At 45.8% G+C, this 19,402-nt stretch overlaps 1 long non-coding RNA gene across 1 annotated transcript; it reads right to left on the reverse strand.

The window, feature by feature from the left end:
- Positions 1-934: 934 nt before the first annotated feature.
- On the reverse strand, positions 935-8,793 carry LOC309374260. The gene is made up of 3 exons (XR_014170465.1): positions 8,779-8,793; positions 3,172-3,487; positions 935-1,328 (listed from the first exon to the last, which is right to left on the reverse strand). It is a non-coding gene; the product is annotated as an uncharacterized lncRNA (long non-coding RNA).
- Between the last annotated feature and the right edge of the window lie 10,609 nt (positions 8,794-19,402).

Below are 19,402 nucleotides of genomic sequence, written 5' to 3' on the forward strand. Positions count from 1 at the left end.
AGGCTGGTGCTTTCGGCTTCTTGTTACTGGAACAGAGCAGGATCTCAGTGTTTGAGTTCCTGTAAATACTGTTGAGGGGGTGTGGTGTATAGCCTCCAATGTTCTGGGCAGAGAGGAAGTTCCCAGGCTAGTGTGCCTTTTCTTCTTTTGTTCCTTAATTACTTGAGGGATATCTTGAGTGATTTCTTGAGTGATATCCTGAGTACCACTTAGGTGGGTCATTAGGTGTGGATTAGTTGCTAAAGTCTCAGGATATCACTCAAGAAATCACTCAAGAAATCACTCAAGATATCCCTCAAGTAATTAAGGAACAAAAGAAGAAAAGGCACACTAGCCTGGGAACTTCCTCTCTGCCCAGAACATTGGAGGCTATACACCACACCCCCTCAACAGTATTTACAGGAACTCAAACACTGAGATCCTGCTCTGTTCCAGTAACAAGAAGCCGAAAGCACCAGCCTGAAGATGACGAGTGAGACCTCGTCGAAACGTCGCCTAGACACCCCAACTTTTACACGGGAAGACACCCGAGGACACCAAAACCTGCATTCCTGTACCCGTGAAAATCTACGAAAGCAAATATATATATATATATATATATATATATATATATATATATATATATATATAAAATTTATATTTTTACAAAAGTTATTTTGAAACATCCTTTTCAATTCATCGTATATCATTTCCCAGTAAGCCAAATAGGGATGGGAAACATCCGGTTTTCAACATTGTTCAACATTCGCTTCTGGCGAACCAGAGCAGTGCACGGAAACACCATTTGCCTTCCCGCCAGAGTGGTACCTATTTATCTACTTGCACTTTGATGTGCTTTCAAACTGCCAGGTTGGCAGGAGCTGGGACCGAGCAATGGGAGCTCACCCCGTCGCAGGGATTCGAACCTCCGACCTTCTGATTGGCAAGCCCTAGGCTCTGTGGTTTAACCCACAGTGCCACCCGCCTCCCCCTTTTTTACAGTAGTCAACTGGAAAAGTTTTGGCATGGGGTTATTGCTGCCCTCTGCGTCAAAGGCTGGGCAGGTGTGTGCTGGAAAGACAGCTGCTCTGTTGCTTTGCTCAAGAAACGAAAGAACATGCATTTTTTCCAAACAGTTTGAAAACCTTAAGCATTAAGCTAATTGCAGCGTTCGTTTTTCTTGGGTCTTGGTTACTTTTTCTGCACTCGCTGCTTCAAGAAGATGGATCGAGGTTCTGTAAGAGCTGGGAAATGCTTTCAAGAAGGCGTGACATGGAAGCATTTGAAGCTCCTTCTTCTCTGACCATGGGGACCTGCCATCTCAGCTGTGAATCCACTGTGGGAAAATGCTGAAAGCCATATATATATATCCTCTACTATCAGCAGAAGGCCGTCATGAGATCTATGAATGGCACTAGGAATTGCACCAGCTGCCAAGTGAGCTATGTTGAAAGTACCGGTACTGGTGCCCAAAGCTCTATAAAGCTAGGGGTTGTTTTTATTTTATTAAAACAGTGCAAAAAGAAATAATTGGGGATTCGCTTGGGGAAATTTAACGGGCAGCGATTAGTAGAAAGAGAAAGGGGTGATGTTTGGATGAGAGAGGGACATGTCTGGGTGGGAAGGTGCACATCTCAGCATTGCGCTTCTCTTGTGGCCTGCTGTTCCACAGGCCCCAGGATTTTTAGGAACCGCTTTTCAGATTGCTATCAAGCTCAGCTCAGAAACCTCAGCTGATTAATCATGCTGCATTTTCGTTAAACGGTTCCGTTAAATTTGCATACATCTGGATATGAGTCAAACAACGGTTCTGAAGCGAAACAGGCAGAAGCCTACTGTGTGTGTGTGTATGCACACGCACACAGACATATACATACTGCACTGCATTAAAACCTCACCTTTTTCTACAAGGAGTTCCAAGTGGTGAATGGGATTCTCCTTTCCCCCGTTTTATCCTCTTAACAATCCTGTGAGGTAGGTTAGGCAAAGAGGCAGTGACTGACTCCAAGGTCACCCAGCACGCTTCGATGTCCGAGTGGAGATTTGAAGCCTAGTCTCCCAAGTCCCAGTCCGACACTCTAACCACTAAGCCACACTGCCTCTCATACATGTGTGGGTTGCAGCAGCCGTTGCTGTAGGACAGGGTGGGGAACTTGGGGCTCCTTCAGGTGTTGTGGGACACAGGCTCCCATCAGCCCCGGACAGTGTGGCCAATGGTTAGCGACTCTGGGAGTGGTTGCCCAACAATATAAGGAAGGGAATCACAGGGCCCTCATCCCTCTGTAGGAAAATCATTCTCTCTTGTGTGAGAACTACGAGGCAATAATAATAATAATAATAATAATAATAATAATAATAATAATAAACCTTGTCCATCTGGCTGGGTTGCCCATGCCACTCTGGGCGGCTTCCAACACATAATGAAACATTTTTTTAAAACCCAAACACCTTCCTAAAATAATAATGATGATGATGATGATGGTTCAGTAATTCAGTAACACTGAAGAAGGTGCCCGCAATCCAGGTTTTACTGATTTATTTACCACATTTGTATCCTGCAATACCTTAAAAAAGCTCGGTGAGACGTAGATGATTCCTCCCTGGTTTGTTTTATCCTCACAACAATCTATGAGATAAGACTAGTCTTCAAGATTGTGACTGGACTGAGGTCACCTAGACAACTTAGTGGGTGAGTGAGAATTTGAATGTAGGCTTTCCTAGTCTTAAGTCTGCCACTTCAACCAGTATACGGCGCTGGGTTTAAGAATATATCATCTATCATCTATCTATCTATCTATCTATCTATCTATCTATCTATCTATCTATCATCTATATCTATCTATCATTATCTATCTATCATCTATCTATCATATCATATCATCTATCTATCTATCTATCATCTATCATCTCTCTATCTATCATCTATCTATATCTATCTATCATCCATCTATCTATCTATCTATCTATCTATCTATCTATCTATCTTCTATCTATCTATCATCTATCTTCTGCCTGGTTAACCAGGGCACATTCACAGTAGGTCATCTTTGTTTTTTAACTGATGACTCCGACCCAGAAGTAGCCAAGATCTGGTGGCCTCTAGTTGTTGTTGAGCTACAATTCTAGCCAAGCTGGCATGGACTTCTGGGAGTTGGAGTCCAGTGACACCTGGATGGAACTAGGTTGACTCACCTTGATTTAACCGATTAATTGGATAAAATATTGTATTTCTGCTGCCAACCACCTCTAATCTCCTCAAATCTTCCTCAAATCGAACTTCGGCAGAAGAAGTTGGTAGCCCGCTACTGAAAAACAAAGGAAAATAGAGGAAAGCCACTAACTGCATAGATAAGAATTACCCACAGCACCATTCTTTGAAACCCAGAAGTTGGAAATAAAACGGAAATAAACCCATTTTATACCCGCCTGAATCACCCCAGAGTAAGCGGCTTGTAATACTTATCTAATAAATGCTGTTCCGTCACCCAGTTCTGTTCCTCTCAGAGATCTGTTAAAAGCAAAAAAGGGGGATTTTATTGTAAAAGCATCAACAGGCAGTCTGAGCTCAAGGCTGCTGCTTAGCAGTTATTCCTTTCTCTTCAGATCAACACTCCCCACCTTTCCCCACTAAACTCCTTTTTAAGGTCACAGCCTCTTTTTCTTTCCTCTCGGGCCAAAGGCAGGTGAGAGAACTTCTCCACTAAACCTGTAACTGCATGAAAAAGATGAGTACCACGAAAACCAGGGCACACACGAATACAGATAAAAGGGAACATTCCACCACTCACATTCCCTCAGTATCTCTGAATATCTGTGGCTATCAATGTTTCTTGGGTTTCCCCTCTGTTTAACACAAGGCTGGAGGTCCAAATGATAGAATATCTACAGACGGCCATGATGACAGGGAGAATTAGAGGGTATCCAAAACAGAAAGTACAGAAAGAATGGAAAATCTTTAATGAGTATTTGGAAAAGTATTGCAATAACAAGTATCTCCTGGCAGAAATAGAACGATCCTTGTAAAACAAACAAATATAATGTTTTTTTGATATCTGACGAGAACAAAGAAATACAATAATTTGGAACTGTGTGTGGGGAAAAATTGTAGAAATAATAATACAATGAGTCTAATCGGATATGTTAAGAAAAAGATAAAGAGATAAAAGTGTAATATGAAAACCTCAGTAAGTTAAAAGTGATGTCGTGTAATTTCTTTATTAGTATTTATATATTGTTTACATTGGTTAATTGTAATGATTTGATGTAGCAACTACTGTGGTTTTTTCCCTTTGTTATTGTTTAACTCTAAATAAAGTTTTATTCTGGTTTTTTTAAAAAAAGGAATTAATTGAAAGCATGCCAGCAAGTTACCTGTTAAATACCATGAGCATTGCATAATGTAAACACACTCTATATTGATTGTGTGCTCAAATTAAAGTGTCTACATTGTGGCGATAAAGAACAGTTATGTGCCCTTAAATTTTAAAAAAAAGGCCCTCAGGACTCCCCAAGCCACACCCCTTTTCCCTAGGCCACACCCCTTTCCATAGACCACACCCCTTTCCCTAGGCCACACCCCTTTCCCTAGGCCACACCCATCACTATCTCTACCATGCACACACCTTCCATATTTTTGCTTGTCTGGGATGTGCCCTAAAACTCTGGTGTCGCTTCCTGCCTGGATAGAAAAAGGTTTGCAAGCATGCAAACAAATCAGCCGGCTTGTTTTTTGATGGCATCCATCTGTCTCGAAAAACAACGGAGTGCGCCTCCGGGGGTGAAGTCAAACCTCTCTGGGGTGCAAGCCTGGGTAGTGTGTACGGAGGTCCTGGGCTGCCCAGACAACATGACCTCTCCTCTCGGCCTCACTGATGGGGTCCAAAGGAAAGCAGAGCAATATGATTGGCGGCAGCTTGGGTGCAGCAGATGCCGGAAGGAGGCACACAAGACACTCTCCAACCGCCTTAGGGACTCCACTCCATATTTGTGCGGGGTTTTCTCCTTAACTTTTCTGCTCCTGCAGATATCCCGCAAGTCAAAGGAGGTTTAGGATGGGAGATTTCCTTCTCATGGATGGGCTCCCACTTCCCTCTATGTGGCATGTGTTGAAACCACATTCTTGACCTTTAGACCCGCCATGGTTCTCGTACCCTCCAACTGCCAGAGCCCTTCTTTGCATACAGGTGGAGGTTGTGAGACCCCTATGTCACTGAATGCCAATCATATTAAGAGAGGCTTTGGGCCTCTCCTAGCAAACGTACGTTGCCCACAAATGCAGCATTGTGCCAACGGCCAGAGGGTCTGTTACTGAGCTGGCTGAAGCGGCACCTGTAACAAAAGAACAGGCCTGGCTTCTACTTTCCTGGCAGGGAAACCGCTTGGCCCAATTCCTTTGATTAACGAGCTATTGTTCTTCGGAAAGCCGGGCGCAAACGGCCACTCAGGTAGCTCTCGGCACTGTGTGAGTGTTTGGAGGTGGTTGGAGGATGGATGGCGGATAACAGACTGAGGCTGAATCCTGACAAGACAGAAGTACTGTTTTTTGGGGGGGGGCGGGCAGGTATGGAGGACTTCCTGGTCCTGAATGGGGTAACCTGAAGGACCAGGTGCACAGCCTGGGAGTCATTCTGGACTCAAAGCAATCCATGGAGGCGCAGGTCAATTCTGTGTGCAGGGCAGCTGTCTACCAGCTCCATTTGGTACGCAGGCTGAGACCCTACCTGCCTGTGGACTGTCTCACCAGAGCGGTGCATGCTCTAGTTATCTCCTGCTTCGACTACTGCAATGTGCTCTATGTGGGGCTACCTTTGAAGGTGACCTAGAAACTACAACTAATCCGGAAAGCCACAGCTAGACAGGGAGTGGCCACCAAGACCACATAACACCTGTTTTGAAAGACCTACTTTGGCTCCCAGTATGTTTCCAAGCACAATTCAAAGTGTTGGTGCTGACCTTTAAAGCCCTAAATGGCCTTCGGTCCAGTATACATGAAGGAGCGTCTCCACCCCCATCACTCAGCCCGGACACTGAGGTCCAGCTCCAAGGGCCTTCTGGTGGTTCCCTCCCTGTGAGAAGTGAGGTTACAGGGAACCAGGCAGAGGGCCTTTCGGTAGTGGCGCCCGCCCTGTGGAACACCCTCCCATCAGATGTCAAGGAAATCAACAACTACCTGACTGTTAGAAGACATCTGAAGGCAGCCTTGTTTAGGGAAGTTTTAAATGTTTGAAGTTGTACCATATTTTTAATATTCTGTTGGAAGCCGACCAGAGTGGCTGGGGAAACCCAGCCAGATGGGCAGGGTATAGTAAATTATCATAATATTATTAAGGCAGCGAACGGCCGTGCGGTGTTTTGGCGCACCGTGGCGCACTGCTTGATTGCTACAGAGAGAGGTGCCAGAGTGCAAGTGTGCACTTCGGCGACATTTACACTATGCATCTAAAGCACTCTGGGTGCTACTTTAGGAATTGGCTCCTTGGGAACTGTAGTTTGCTAATGGTGCAGCTTTAAATAATAATAATAATTTATTATTTATACCCTGCCCATCTGGCTGAGTTTCCCCAGCCACTCTGGGTGGCTATAAATACTAATACTTATTATTATTATTATTATTATTATTATTATTATTATTATTAAATGTATAGTGCAGCTGGGCCTTCCAAGCCATCTTAAAATATGCAGGGTATTTTTAGCTGATTTTTTTTTTAGGAGGGGGTGAATCCCCTTATTAATATAATATTTTTCAAGCTCATACTCCCAGGAAGGTGAAACTTTTCAGTTCACTGGTCTTCTGCAACTTCCAATAAACCGTGGGTGGGTTTGGGCACGTGTGGGCTTTTTAAAAGCATGACCTCTGAAAAAAGAAAACCTCGCCTCAGGTGTTATCTGTGAGATGAGGGCACCCCCAAGGAGTTCCCCGGAGGAGCGAGTTCACACAATGCTGGCCTCCCCCTCTTAAATTCTCACAGAAGAGCATTGCTCACATTTCCACCTCAATCTTCACCTCCACCCCAGGAACAGAAAGATCAAAAGGCAACCCACTACACTTCTGAAAGTCCGGGGGGGGGGGGAATGCTTTTTAAAAATAAAATAAAATACCCTACCAAAAACTACATAGCAATCGTATCGGCTGGATTTTCCTGTACTACTACTCTGTTTGCCCTTAATTTTTTTTTAAAAAAAGCTTTCACTGAGAGTTTACTGAACCATTTCTTGAAAGCTAAATCAAAAGCACAGAACCGCCCCCACAATAACCTTAACTGGCTGAAGGCATACGAGGTAGATTTCTATGCAGTCGTTGCGTTTTCCTCCCCTGAAAGACAGCTGCATCCATTATTTCTCTCCCCAGAGGAAGCCGTGCACGTTGAGGAATCGATGTGTCTAAAACTACCACACAGACACACACAGAGAGAGACACACATTGAGGGGGGGGGGTGAAGTAATAATTTTTGTGTCGGCGCTGTTTGCCACGGTCATACAATTACAGAAACCTGTGTCAGGTTCAGAAATTTGATACCCAGGGAAAGATAATTTTTGATTTTATTTTAAAAAGAACAGGTTTCTGGTCCTCAAGGGACTGGAAATAAATTGAATGCCTGGTGAACAGCTGAGGGGGGAAAAGTGGAAGGAGGTACAGGCAAAATTTCAGGGAGTGGAACTCCAGCATAACTTTGTTGCTCTACCCATAACCAGCATAATTCACCATAACTCGAGGCAACTTCCTATATAAATATACACTGAAGGTGTGTTTTTGGAGGCGGGGGACAACAGGACACATGGCCACAAACTCTGCTCCAACCTACCCACGAACCTTACTCAAATTGCAAGCGTAACATCTGTATAAGGCTGACGTTTGATTAAACTGAATGACTATTCTTCGAAATGTTGTGAGCTGCTTTGGGTAGAAAAGAAGGGTGTAAATAAATAGATGATGATTCACTATGGCTTTTACATTCCCTATGCTTATTTCCACAATCTCTGTGCATAGTACACCTTTTGTACGATTCCCCAAGACGTGTGCAAATAATTTTAAGCTGTTTTTAATATGGCGCCTCTAAATTTCAATTACTTCCCTAGGTTTGTATTGTAAAGGGCAAGCAAAAAAAAAAAATTCAATTAAGTAAACAAATGATGGCGTTGGTGATAAAACCACATGGATTTACTGCCCCTAATCCTACCTCCCTTTGCAATGAGGACCATTTGAAAAGTGCTATGTTCTCTATAGCTGGGATGGGGAACTCCAGGTTTTGTTGGACTTCAATTCCCATTAGCCTGGCCAATGCTCAGGATCATGGAGGTTGCAGTCCAAAATGGAGGCCGCCATGTTTGGGATGCCAAATTTACGGTCTGTCATATTTTGGTTTACACTCTATGCACTGTAAACAATGGGATTTTCTTTGCTGGTAATTAGGATGGTTCTTTATGACTCTGAAAAGTCAAGTTCCATATCTGAAACCGTATCGACCACCGTTCATTTTGCATGTTTAAAATATCTGTGAAAGCAGAGTCTCTCAAACTTGGGTCTCCAGCTGTTTTTGGACTACAACTCCCATCATCCCTAGCTAGCAAGACCAGCAGTCAGAGATGATGGGAATTGTAGTCCAAAAACAGCTGGAGATTCCAGTTTGGGAAACCCTGTGTTAAACAGTACAACAGGCTCCAGTGAGAGGTGGTGAACTCTCCTTCTTTGGAGGTTTTTAAGCAGAGACTGGATGGCCATCTGTTATTTATGATCTAGTTGAGATTCTTACATTGCAGGGGGTTGGACTTAGAAGACGCTTGGGATCCTGTCCAACTTACAATTCTATGTTGTTGTTGTTGTTTAGTCATTTAGTTGTGTCTGACTCTTTGTGACCCCATGGACCAAAGCAGGCCAGGCATTCCTGTCTTCCACTGCCGCGCGCTGTTTGGTCAAACTCATGCTGGTAGCTTCGAGAACACTGTCCAACCATCTCGTCCTCTGTCGTCCCCTTCTCCTTGTGCCCTCCATCTTTCCCAACATCAGGGTCTTTTCCAGGGAGTCTTCTCTTCTCATGAGGTGGCCGAAACAGCAAAATTAACTGGGAAGCTCAGAACTCAAGAAGACAAGAGCTTTGGGGGAAAAAAAGAATGGGAAAAAGTTTATAATTTATATACAAGATCATTGTTAGCAAGTTAAAACATTGGCAGGATTTTAACCACACTTGTAATGTAAAGGAATGTATGGATAATTTAGAAAGAGAAAAATTGGAGAAGTATTGATATGCAGTTGAAAATATTATCAATAGGACCCATAGAAGGGATGGGGAAGGGGAAGTCAGGAGATTCAGAGTAATCTCAATATTTGGATTCTGAATTGGTTTTTGTTGTATGTTTATATTTTTGAAAATCAAATAAATATTTACAAAAAAAGAGAGAATAAAAATGAGGTTGGAAATGTAAAAAGCTAAATAACTTGTTAATCTGCTGAATTGCAACTTATCACCAAACTTAAAACCATGGAGAGTCCTGGTCTGAACAAAGACCTAGGATTCTTATCTCATTATACATGACTAAGCCATTTTTCACCTTTTCACCCCTTGCTTTTTCCTGTAAGACCTATTGCAGTCGTTAAGAGTCGTCAGCAGGCTCATCACAGCTATCTGCCAATCACCCATTCCCACCACCCTTCTGAGTAATACCCCTCCCCACCTTCTCACTATATAGAAGGGTCTGGAAACTTCTGTTTCAGTGTATCTGAAGAAGTGTGCATGCACACGAAAGCTCATACCAAGAACTGACCTAGTTGGTCTTTAAGGTGCTACTGGAAGGAATTTTTTTGTTAATCTGTTAACAGTCATCCACAGGTTTACCATACCCATTGAGTCAATCACTCATCTCCTACTATCCTTCTGAAAAAAAACCCACCCCGCCCTCCTACTATATATAAGACTTCTGTTTCAGTGTATCTGAAGAAGTGTGCATGCACACGAAAGCTTATACCCGGAATAAACTTAGTTGGTCTCTAAGGTGCTACTGGACTATTTTTTTTTATTTATCTCGACTGCGTCAGACCAAGACGGCTACCTACTTGAAGCTAAATAACCGTTAAGCATACACAGAAATAGATGCACTGTATGAGTCAGCGCACCAAAATTCAGCAGAACTCCCAATTCTTGTTCCCTGAGCTGCTTATGCAGCTCAAGAATGTTCAGGCACCCATGCTTAAACGGACATAAAAAACCCCGCCACAGAATTTGAGTCTTCAGGGCTACAGTTTGTGCCTGCACTCTGTCGGTGACTAGTTGCTTTCCCCCTTGCGCACATCAGAGTTGTGAAGTAGTTTCTAAACCTGCTGTGCTGACAGTGTAAATATAGCTCTCACCCAGAAGTTTGCAGCCATTTATTAATTTCCGCCTTTGGTTAATGAGAGATGCTTATCTCCCAGTCAGCAGCCTTGATTCAGCAAAGGCGCAACGTGCCTGTCGCTCAATTTCTTCGAAGGTCGACAAGGGAGCGTCCCAGAAAACCTTCCGTGTTTGGAGAGCTTAGCGTGGGTAACTGAAGCGCTGAAACACTGAGCGGCTTCTTCACGAGAGAGAGAGTCTCGCGAGGGTAAATATCTTCTGCCGGACCGCAAAAGGCAGCCGCCGAAATGCACAGAAACTCACACAGATGAGATATTTGCCAGACAGCCCCTGAAACCTGGGCTACAGGTGCCACAAGAGAATATCTAGTCTCAAGATGTCCCCCATTCCCCCCCAAAAAAAATTCGGTCGCATTTTCTATTTGTTTTTTTCAAAACACATGAACTAATGCAAAATTCACATTAGCGACACATAGATAAAGTCACATTTTAAGTAGCAGTTCTTAACTGGCCACTACAAACATAAAAGGGGTTCGGCCCCTGCAATAGTGGCCAAATCCATAAGTCATTTGAATAATTATTATTTACAAATATCAGCATGTATGTAGAGAGATCAAGATCGAGACAGATAAGCACATGGAAGGTCAGCAGTCAGCAATCTCATTTTGGGGGCGCTTGGCGTGGCAGTCCTCCTCCTGGGGGGAAGTAACACTTGGCAAGAGATCTCACTTTGGGGTCAGGGGGAGAGGCATTTTCATCTCGAGTCTCCGTTGCCATACGCAGAGACAGGACCTCTTGAATCGCTCGCAATACGATAATCTTTATTGTCATTGCCCCATACAGAACAACGAAATTGAAAAATCTACATAAAACTTTCAAAACCCAACAAGTCTGCTATCCCAGCCTGGTTAGCCCCCTAAAAACTCTGATACCCCATTTTTAAATGCAATATACTCCCATAGAGACTACCTTACACTGCTTTTAAAACCAAAATCTCATTTGGGTAGAAACTGTTTCTCAGGTGGCTAGTCCTAGTCTTTATAACCCTTTAGCTTCTTCCAGAAGGCAGAAGCTGAAAGAGATCATTTCCGGGGTGCGCACTATCCTGCGCTATCTCTGCAGCTTTCTTATGGCACCTGGCAGCATAGATTTGATCCAAGGTGGGAAGAGTGCACCCAATTATTCTCTCCCCAGTCTTTACAATCCTGGACAGCATTGTTTTTCCCCTGACCGTGCAGCTCCCAAACCACACACAGAGACCATAAGTTAATACACACTCCACAGTACAATAGTAAAATCCCATCAACAGGTCCTTTGAGAGACTGTTTTTCCGGAGGATTCTCAGAACATATAACCTCTGCTGTGCTCTCTTCATCAGGTCTTTGCTGTTTTCTCCCCAGGTTAGATCATGTCTCAACTCCATTCCCAGAAATCGAAACACCAAGACCTGTTCCACGCACTTCCCCTCAACAACAAGTGGCTGAATATTCAATTTACATTTCCTAAAGTCCACAATAATCTTTTTTCTTTAAGTTAAGGAGTAAGTTGTTTTTCCTGCACCACTCCCCCAACTTCTCAACTTCCTTCCTATAGGCCGCCTCCCCCTCTCCAGCCCTGATTAAACCAACCACCGTTGTATCACCTGCAAACTTAATGATCTTATTACTGGGGTATTTGGGGGCACAGTCGTTACAAAATGCAACTGGCGACCGGCGAGTTTCAAATGCTAACAGGTTGTAAGTCAGAGGCTGGAATCAGGGCGAGCAACCTGTGGCCCTCTAGATACTGCTGCACTCCAACTCCCATCAGCCCCAGTCTGAATGGGCGACGGTCAAGGGTGATGGGAGTTGTAGTCCACCTGGAGGTCAATCAGCTGTTAGTCATCCCTGGGCTGCTGCACATCCTTTGCATGCAAATGCTCTTGGGTTCAGTCTTCCAAGTCACCAGCTGAAAAGGAACCCAGGAAGCTGAGCTGGAGAAATTCCCTTGCTTGATCCCTTAGAGAGAGGCAGCCGATCGAGGTTTCGGGACCGGAGTAGGCATCCCGAATGCGATGCCTTCCACACATTTTGGACCACAACTCCCAGCTGGTAGAAGCTGCAGTCCAACGCATCTGGAGGGCACCAGGTTGGGGAATTCTGGGCTAGAAGGATCAAGGCTCTCACTCTGCGTAAGGAAGCGTTGCATGACTGGAGGAAATTCTAAACTCTGCTTCCATTTGCATTAAGTTTTCCTGACACACACACACCGAGTGTACGCAACATGCCGCCCACAGTCAGAATCAGCAAATAGAAACCGGCAGGAGCTCGCGGTTTAAAAGGTGCAGAGTGTTTTTGTCCTGCGCCTCTTGCGGAAATGATAAAAAAATTACTTGTGCAACCGCCAGCCCAGCCCGGTTAAGTTAGATGAATTATGCAAAGGTGTGAGGGCAGAATAATACTTTCATTTTATGCAGGGTGGTGTAACGCCCAAGCCGAGTACCAAAGTGAGTCATGTTTTTGTCAGATGAATTGCCGTGCAACTTTCGCGGCTGCTGGGGAAGCTAAAACCCGAAAAAGCATAACAAAGAGCAGCCTAAGAGCCTATAACCTAAGACAGTGGCTTTCAACCAGTGTGCCATGGCACCCTGGGGTGCCTTGAAGGATGGTCGGGGTGCAGCTGGCAACACTATCCTTCCCGCCCTCCTCAGATGCCCTCTCACATCTCTGCCTCCCAAAGGCTTGCACAGCTGTTTGTTGCAGCAGCCCCAACTACAAGCTCCTCAGGCGAATGGTGCCTTGGAAGGCACCCCTTTTAGGGACAGAGGGGGGCAGCTCAGAGACCAGAGACGGCAGCAGCTGCTGCCTGGAGGACTCCCAAGGGGAGAGGAGAGGAGGCTGAGGGGACACTTCCCAAGGGAGGGTGTTCAAAAAAGGGTGAGGCTGTCGTCTCTGCAGGCAACAGGTGACATAACTTGGCTCCTGAGTCCCACAGGGGTGCCACAGAAAGAATGCAGTTGGTCAAGGGAGCTGTGGACTTTAAAAGGTTGAAAACCTCTGGCCTAAAAAGCAAAGAAGCAGTTCTGTTCTTCCATCCCAGCCTCTTCTGTCTTCTCATTACATAAACTTGACTCTGGAATACAATTGTAGATGATGACACATCAAGTGAAGGCAATGAAATCAAGTAAGTGAACAACTCTGCAAGAAGTTTGTGTTGAGGAGAGATCCACTCCTAAACAGCAGTTGTTCAATACTGCCAGAGAAGTTTGCAAAAGGCAGGGGGTTGGACAGACTGGACTCAGCTGGATAGCTCAGTTGGTTAGCGCATGGTGCTGATAACACTACGGTTGCAGGTTCGATCCCCGTATGGGACAGCTGCATTGCAAGGGGTTGGACCAGATAATCCACAGGATCTCCCTGATTCTATACTCTCATTTTTTTAAATGAATTTTTTATTGGTTTTTCAACACTTATTAAACACAAACAATGCACAATACAAAACAAACAAACACATAAACACACAAATATAATTTCAAATCCTTTTTTTTTCTTAAACCCTACTTCACCGACTTCCCCATACCTCCCCTTTCTGCATCCCTATTTCCAAATTCGTTTCAGCAAATCCTCTCTTCTAAAATTATCTAGTTTACCCCTTATTTTTCTCTTTTACTTGATCATTTACAGCTGTAATCCTCTTTTTTTAATAACGTTTTAGCACTCATTAATCTTATAATAATTCTTAAGGTAAATTTTAAATTTCTTCCAATCTTCTTCCGCCGTCTCTTTTCCTTGATCTCGGATTTTGCCAGTCATTTCAGCCAGTCCTATATAGTCTATCACCTTCGTCTGCCATTCTTCCAAGGTGGGTAGTTCTTGTGTCTTCCAATACCTTGCGATGAGAACTCTTGCTGCTGTAGTAGCATACATAAAAAAGTCCTATGTTTCTTTAACACCAATTGGCCAACAATGCCCAAGAGAAAGGCCTCTGGTTTCTTGTGAAAAGTACACTTAAATACCTTCTTCATTTCATTATATATCATTTCCCAGAAAGCCTTAATCTTCGGGCACGTCCACCAAAGGTGATAAAAAGTACCTTCAGTTTCATTACATTTCCAACATTTATTATTGGGCAGGTGGTACCTGATTCTATACTCTCTACAAACTAACTGCCTACCTTCTCGCGCAGAGCCAATGCTCAAGAGCGCATTTCGTAAGGTGCCCAACCAGTTATAACTCTGAAATGGAGCAAGGAACGAGCACAGAATCATAGAACTGTAGAGCTGGAAGGGACCACATGGGTCATCGAGTCTCAAGCCCCTGCAATGCAGGAATCTTTTGCCCAAGGCAGGGCTCGAACCCACGACCCTGAGATTAAGAGTCTCATGCTGTACTGACTGAGCTTGCAAAGTCTCAAAGTGAGCAATTGACACAGAAATCCCATCAAGTGCTTAGTGTACACATAAGAGAGAGAGACAAACAGACTGCACACTCTGGTAATGTCTCCCTGCAACACAGGGAGGGACTGATGCTGGCCACACCCCCACGGCCACCATATGCATTCCACGTAAATGGGGAAGGAGCAAGCTGTTGTTAGGATACTGATGCTCCGTTCCACCTAAACAGATGTGTGGAGCTGTTGTATGTCACATGCCTGTTTACATTCCAGCACAGCTTGCTGGGAACTTCCGTTTGTGAATTGCTTTTGTTTTGTGCTTCCTGCTCCTTGGACACTGTAATGGTTCTAGGGGTTGCTCGTGCGTAAATCAACACCACACCTGGCTAGGTTACCTGGGTGAACTCTTTCTGTCTGGACAGCCTCTCACCTGTGGCCGTCTCAATCGCTGGCAGAATCCGTCAGTGGGCGTTTCTTGAACTTCTTCCAGCAAAGAAGCTCTTTGACGCCTAGTCACCGCCTACTCTCCCTGCGCGGAAGCCTTCTGCGCAGGGAGGGTGTGGGCAGCGGAAGACCCGTGCTCTCCCCGCTGGTCTCCGGCGAGGAGTCATGGAGCCACCTCGCCGATTCCCCCATCTGCCCCCCTTCTCAACTGGTGCTACGCTGAATTCCTCCCCCAGCAGATGGGCTGCTTCTCTCCCTCCCGAGACGCTCTCCTGAACCCCTCTGGAGCCCTCCCTCTCCCTCTGGCTCCGATGGCAGTTCCCTGACAGACACGAAGGGCAGCAGACATGTTTTTCCTTTGTCCTTTTCCTTTGTAAAATGCTTGTAAAGTGGTACCTCCGGTTACGTACTTAATTTGTTCCGGAGGTCCATTCTTAACCTGAAACTGTTCTTAACCTGATGCACCACTTTAGCTAATGGGGCCGCCCGCTGCCGATGCACAATTTCTGTTCTTATCCTGAAGCAAAGTTCTTAACCTGAGGTACTATTTCTGGGTTAGCAGAGTCTGTAACCTGAAGCGTATGTAACCTGAACTGTATGTAACCCGAGGTACCACTGTAAATACACTTTACATATGCCTCTGCCCGCCACTTCTGTTGCGTGAGATTCACTCTGCAGCTTAAGGCGTGCTCAAGTTTCTGAAGGCCTCTGAAACTGTGTGCTGCTGTTTTGATGCTCTTCCAAGGGAGACCGGAGTTCGCTCGGCTGCTGGCCGGTGGGCTGGAGCCAGATAGGGGCCTGCCTGATGTCCCTGTTCCCTTGGACACATGCCAACAGCTGTACATGCTGAGCTTAGCTGGCCAGTGGGGTGAGGGCACAGGCAGCGGGCACAGAGGCAGTGGAGTGCGTGAGCAGTGGGTATGACCTCATTCTCCCCTTGTGTGCATGAGGGGCTTCATCTGTGAAAGACCCCGTGGGCTCCATCATCAGAAATCTCCATCCCTCCCAAAGGGCGGCCGGTGAGCAAAACGACGTCCTCCCTAATTAATACTCTACAGTCTTTTAAATATGTTTGTGGGGGTGTTTACTGTTTTGTTGGTTTTTGCTTAAACTATTCGCGTTTTTATCTTGGGAACCGCCCAGAGATCTTTTGATGAAGGGCGGTATATAAAACAAACCAACCAATAATTTAAAAACATTTTCCAGGAGTGCCGTCAAACAAGGAACAGCAAACCCCTTCCAGCCTGCAAAATAAAGGGTGCAATTCTCTGTGCTTGTTTATTGTGCTAGAGGGGGAGCCTGCCTCCTTTGGGCCCTCCGATTCTCGCCTCTGACGCTCATTTGTTTTCACCTTTCCGTGCAAGGTCAACAGGAAGGTTAGAAAGTTAAGGTTTCTCCCCCCGCCCCAACCCAATCTGCTTGCCCTTTTGCCTAGGCCCACGCTTGCTGGACCCTTCGTTCGGAAGCGGAGAGCACTCCCCGTCTTGGAAAACCCTGACCCCAACTTCTCAACACCTCAGTGGCTTAATGCAGATCGCACAAGGGGAAGAACGCACTCAGAGAAAGGAAGCGTGACTCACTCGCTCCTCTGACGCTTTATCATTTCTATAAAAAAGAAAGAAAGCACAAACCCTTGTGGTTTCTATCTTCTCGATCCAGTTCAGAAATGCATGTTTGTTTCAAATGCTTCTACGCAAGACTCTTACAGATGCTCAAAGATCTCTGCGCGTCTCTGGAGAAGAGACCTGTGAGTTGCACAGATCCTGAGAATGAGCAATGCAGCCAGTGTGTGCGCCGGCACTTTTCCCGATCCGTCATGTGGGGTAAGCTGCCAGGGCCCCTTCACACACACCTGCAATGTTGTGGTTTGTGGATGAATGCCACTAGCAGCTGAGCAGGGCTGACCTGTGGCCTTGCAGAAGCACCTCAGATAACAATAACAATAACAAATTTTACTTATACCCCACTCTCCCCAGCCAAGACCGGGCTCAGGGTGGCTAACAACCAATAATAAAAACAAGTTGGTTGAAATACAACTTAACAAAAGCAAAAGACAACATTAAAACATTAAAATGCAGCCTCATCACAGGAGGAGAAAGGAATAAAAGAAAGAGGGGGAGGGAGTCAAATTGATTCTAAGCCAAAGGCCAAGCGGAACAACTCTGTCTTACAGGCCTGTGTAAGATCCTGCAGGGCCCTGGTCTCATGAGACAGAGCGTTCCACCAGGCCGGAGCCAGTGCTGAAAAGGCCCTGGCTCTGGTTGAGGCTAATCTAACTTCCTTAGAGCCCGGGACCTCTTGGGTGTTGCTATTTATGGACCTTAAGGTCCTCCGTGGGGCATACCGGGAGATCCCTGCAGGATCAGGCCAGTGGCTCATCTACTCCAGCATCCTGCAGCAGAGTGGCCAACAAATGCCTCTCAGAAGCCCGAAAGCAGGACCCTGAGCACGACAGAACTCTTGTGGTTTCCAGAAACTGGCGTATAGGCTCAAGCTTCCTCCAACATTGTCCTGCTCCCTGTAGCACAACTACCAAGACTGAACTATGATTTTAAAGCCAGTGTGGTGTAGTGGTTAAGAGTGGTAGTCTCATAATCTGGGGAACCGGGTTTGAGTCTCCGCTCCTCCACATGCAGCTGCTGGGTGACCTTGGGCCAGTCACACTTCTGTGAAGTCTCTCAGCCCCACTCACCTCACAGAGTGTTTGTTGTGGGGGAGGAAGGGAAAGGAGAATGTTAGCCGCTTTGAGACTCCTTAAAGGGAGTGAAAGGCGGGATATCAAATCCAAACTCTTCTTCTTAAAAATCCATTGCCGCAGTGCCTCAGGATAACTCAGGCAGTAGAGTAAGAGGCTCTTAATCTCAGGGCCACTGGTCCCCCACGTCAGACAAAAGATTCCCAGCAAACAGCCCTCATCCGCAGTGATCTGGATCTGCTAAGGCTGTGAGCTCAGGGGCAACTGTGACCGACTGTGAATAACAAACAGAACAGGTGGGGTGGGGACTATTACATGGTGCAGTCTCAGTGTGGGGAGAAAGGAGGTGCCAGGCACAATTTGGCGAGATGAAATAGTGAAGCAAGCTGGCAGGGAGGCTTTCTGCTGGTGTCCCTCAATGCAGCCCCCACTCCACCCCCCAGGAACAGGGGACACAGCTTGTGCAAAACCAAACAAACCTGCCAACAGTGTTCCACTCATTGCTTTCAGCAGAATGCAATCAGAGGATGTAAGCCTCCACCCAATTTGGAATGAGAAGGTGAAATATCACACACAAACACGTTTTCTCATTTTGCCCTGTACTGTGTCATATATATTCCTTTCTGGGTGACTCCAGAAGCAAACTTTTGATACCCAAGTTGGGGAGGATTCTACCACTATTTCCTATTAATTGGGAATCAGTAACTCAGGAATTGGGATGCGGGTGGCGCTGTGGGTTAAACCACAGAGCCTAGGGCTTGCCGATCAGAAGGTCGGCGGTTCGAATCCCCATGACAGGGGGAGCTCCCATTGCTCGGTCCCTGCTCCTGCCAACCTAGCAGTTTGAAAGCACGTCAAAGTGCAAGTAGATAAATAGGTACAGCACTGGTGGGAAGGTAAACGGCACTTCCATGCGCTGCTCTGGTTCGCCAGAAGCGGCTTAGTCATGCTGGCCACATGACCCAGAAGCTGTACACCGGCTCCCTCGGCCAATAAAGCGAGATGAGCGCCGCAACCCCAGAGTCGGCCATGACTGGACCTAATGGTCAGGGGTCCCTTTACCTTTAGCTCAAGAATTAATGGCTCAGCGGTGGAGCCCTTGTCCCAGGTTCAAATCCCCAGCATCACCAGCTAAGGCTGGGGGCGTCACCTGCCGGCAGCCCTGGAGAGCCACTACCAGCCAGAGCAGGCACTACTGAGTGAGATGCAGCAACAGCCTGACTCAGCTTAAGGCAGCTTTCCAATGTTTGCCCGCCCAGTTTTAATTGATGCCTACAGTTTTAACATTGTAGGTAAATGGCTTTATTGGCCCTTTATGGATGGGAAAGGGCTCTGCTGCAGATGGTCATAAATGCAAGGATTCACATCCATGCATCCCTTAAAAATTTAAGAGGAAAGGCCCATGCGTGGCTCAGTGGCAGAGAATCTGCTTTGCATGATTTCTGAAACCCTGGAGAGTCATTGCCACTTAGTGTAAATAGCAATACTGAGCTGGATGGTCGGATTCTGCATAAGGCAGTTTCCCACGTTACCGGCAAAACGACTCTTCTCTTTGGAGATCACTCGTAGCCGAGTAAGATTGTCTCCCA

Source organism: Podarcis melisellensis (assembly GCF_964234715.1).
Source record: "Podarcis melisellensis genome assembly, chromosome: 7".
Lineage (NCBI taxonomy): Eukaryota > Metazoa > Chordata > Lepidosauria > Squamata > Lacertidae > Podarcis > Podarcis melisellensis.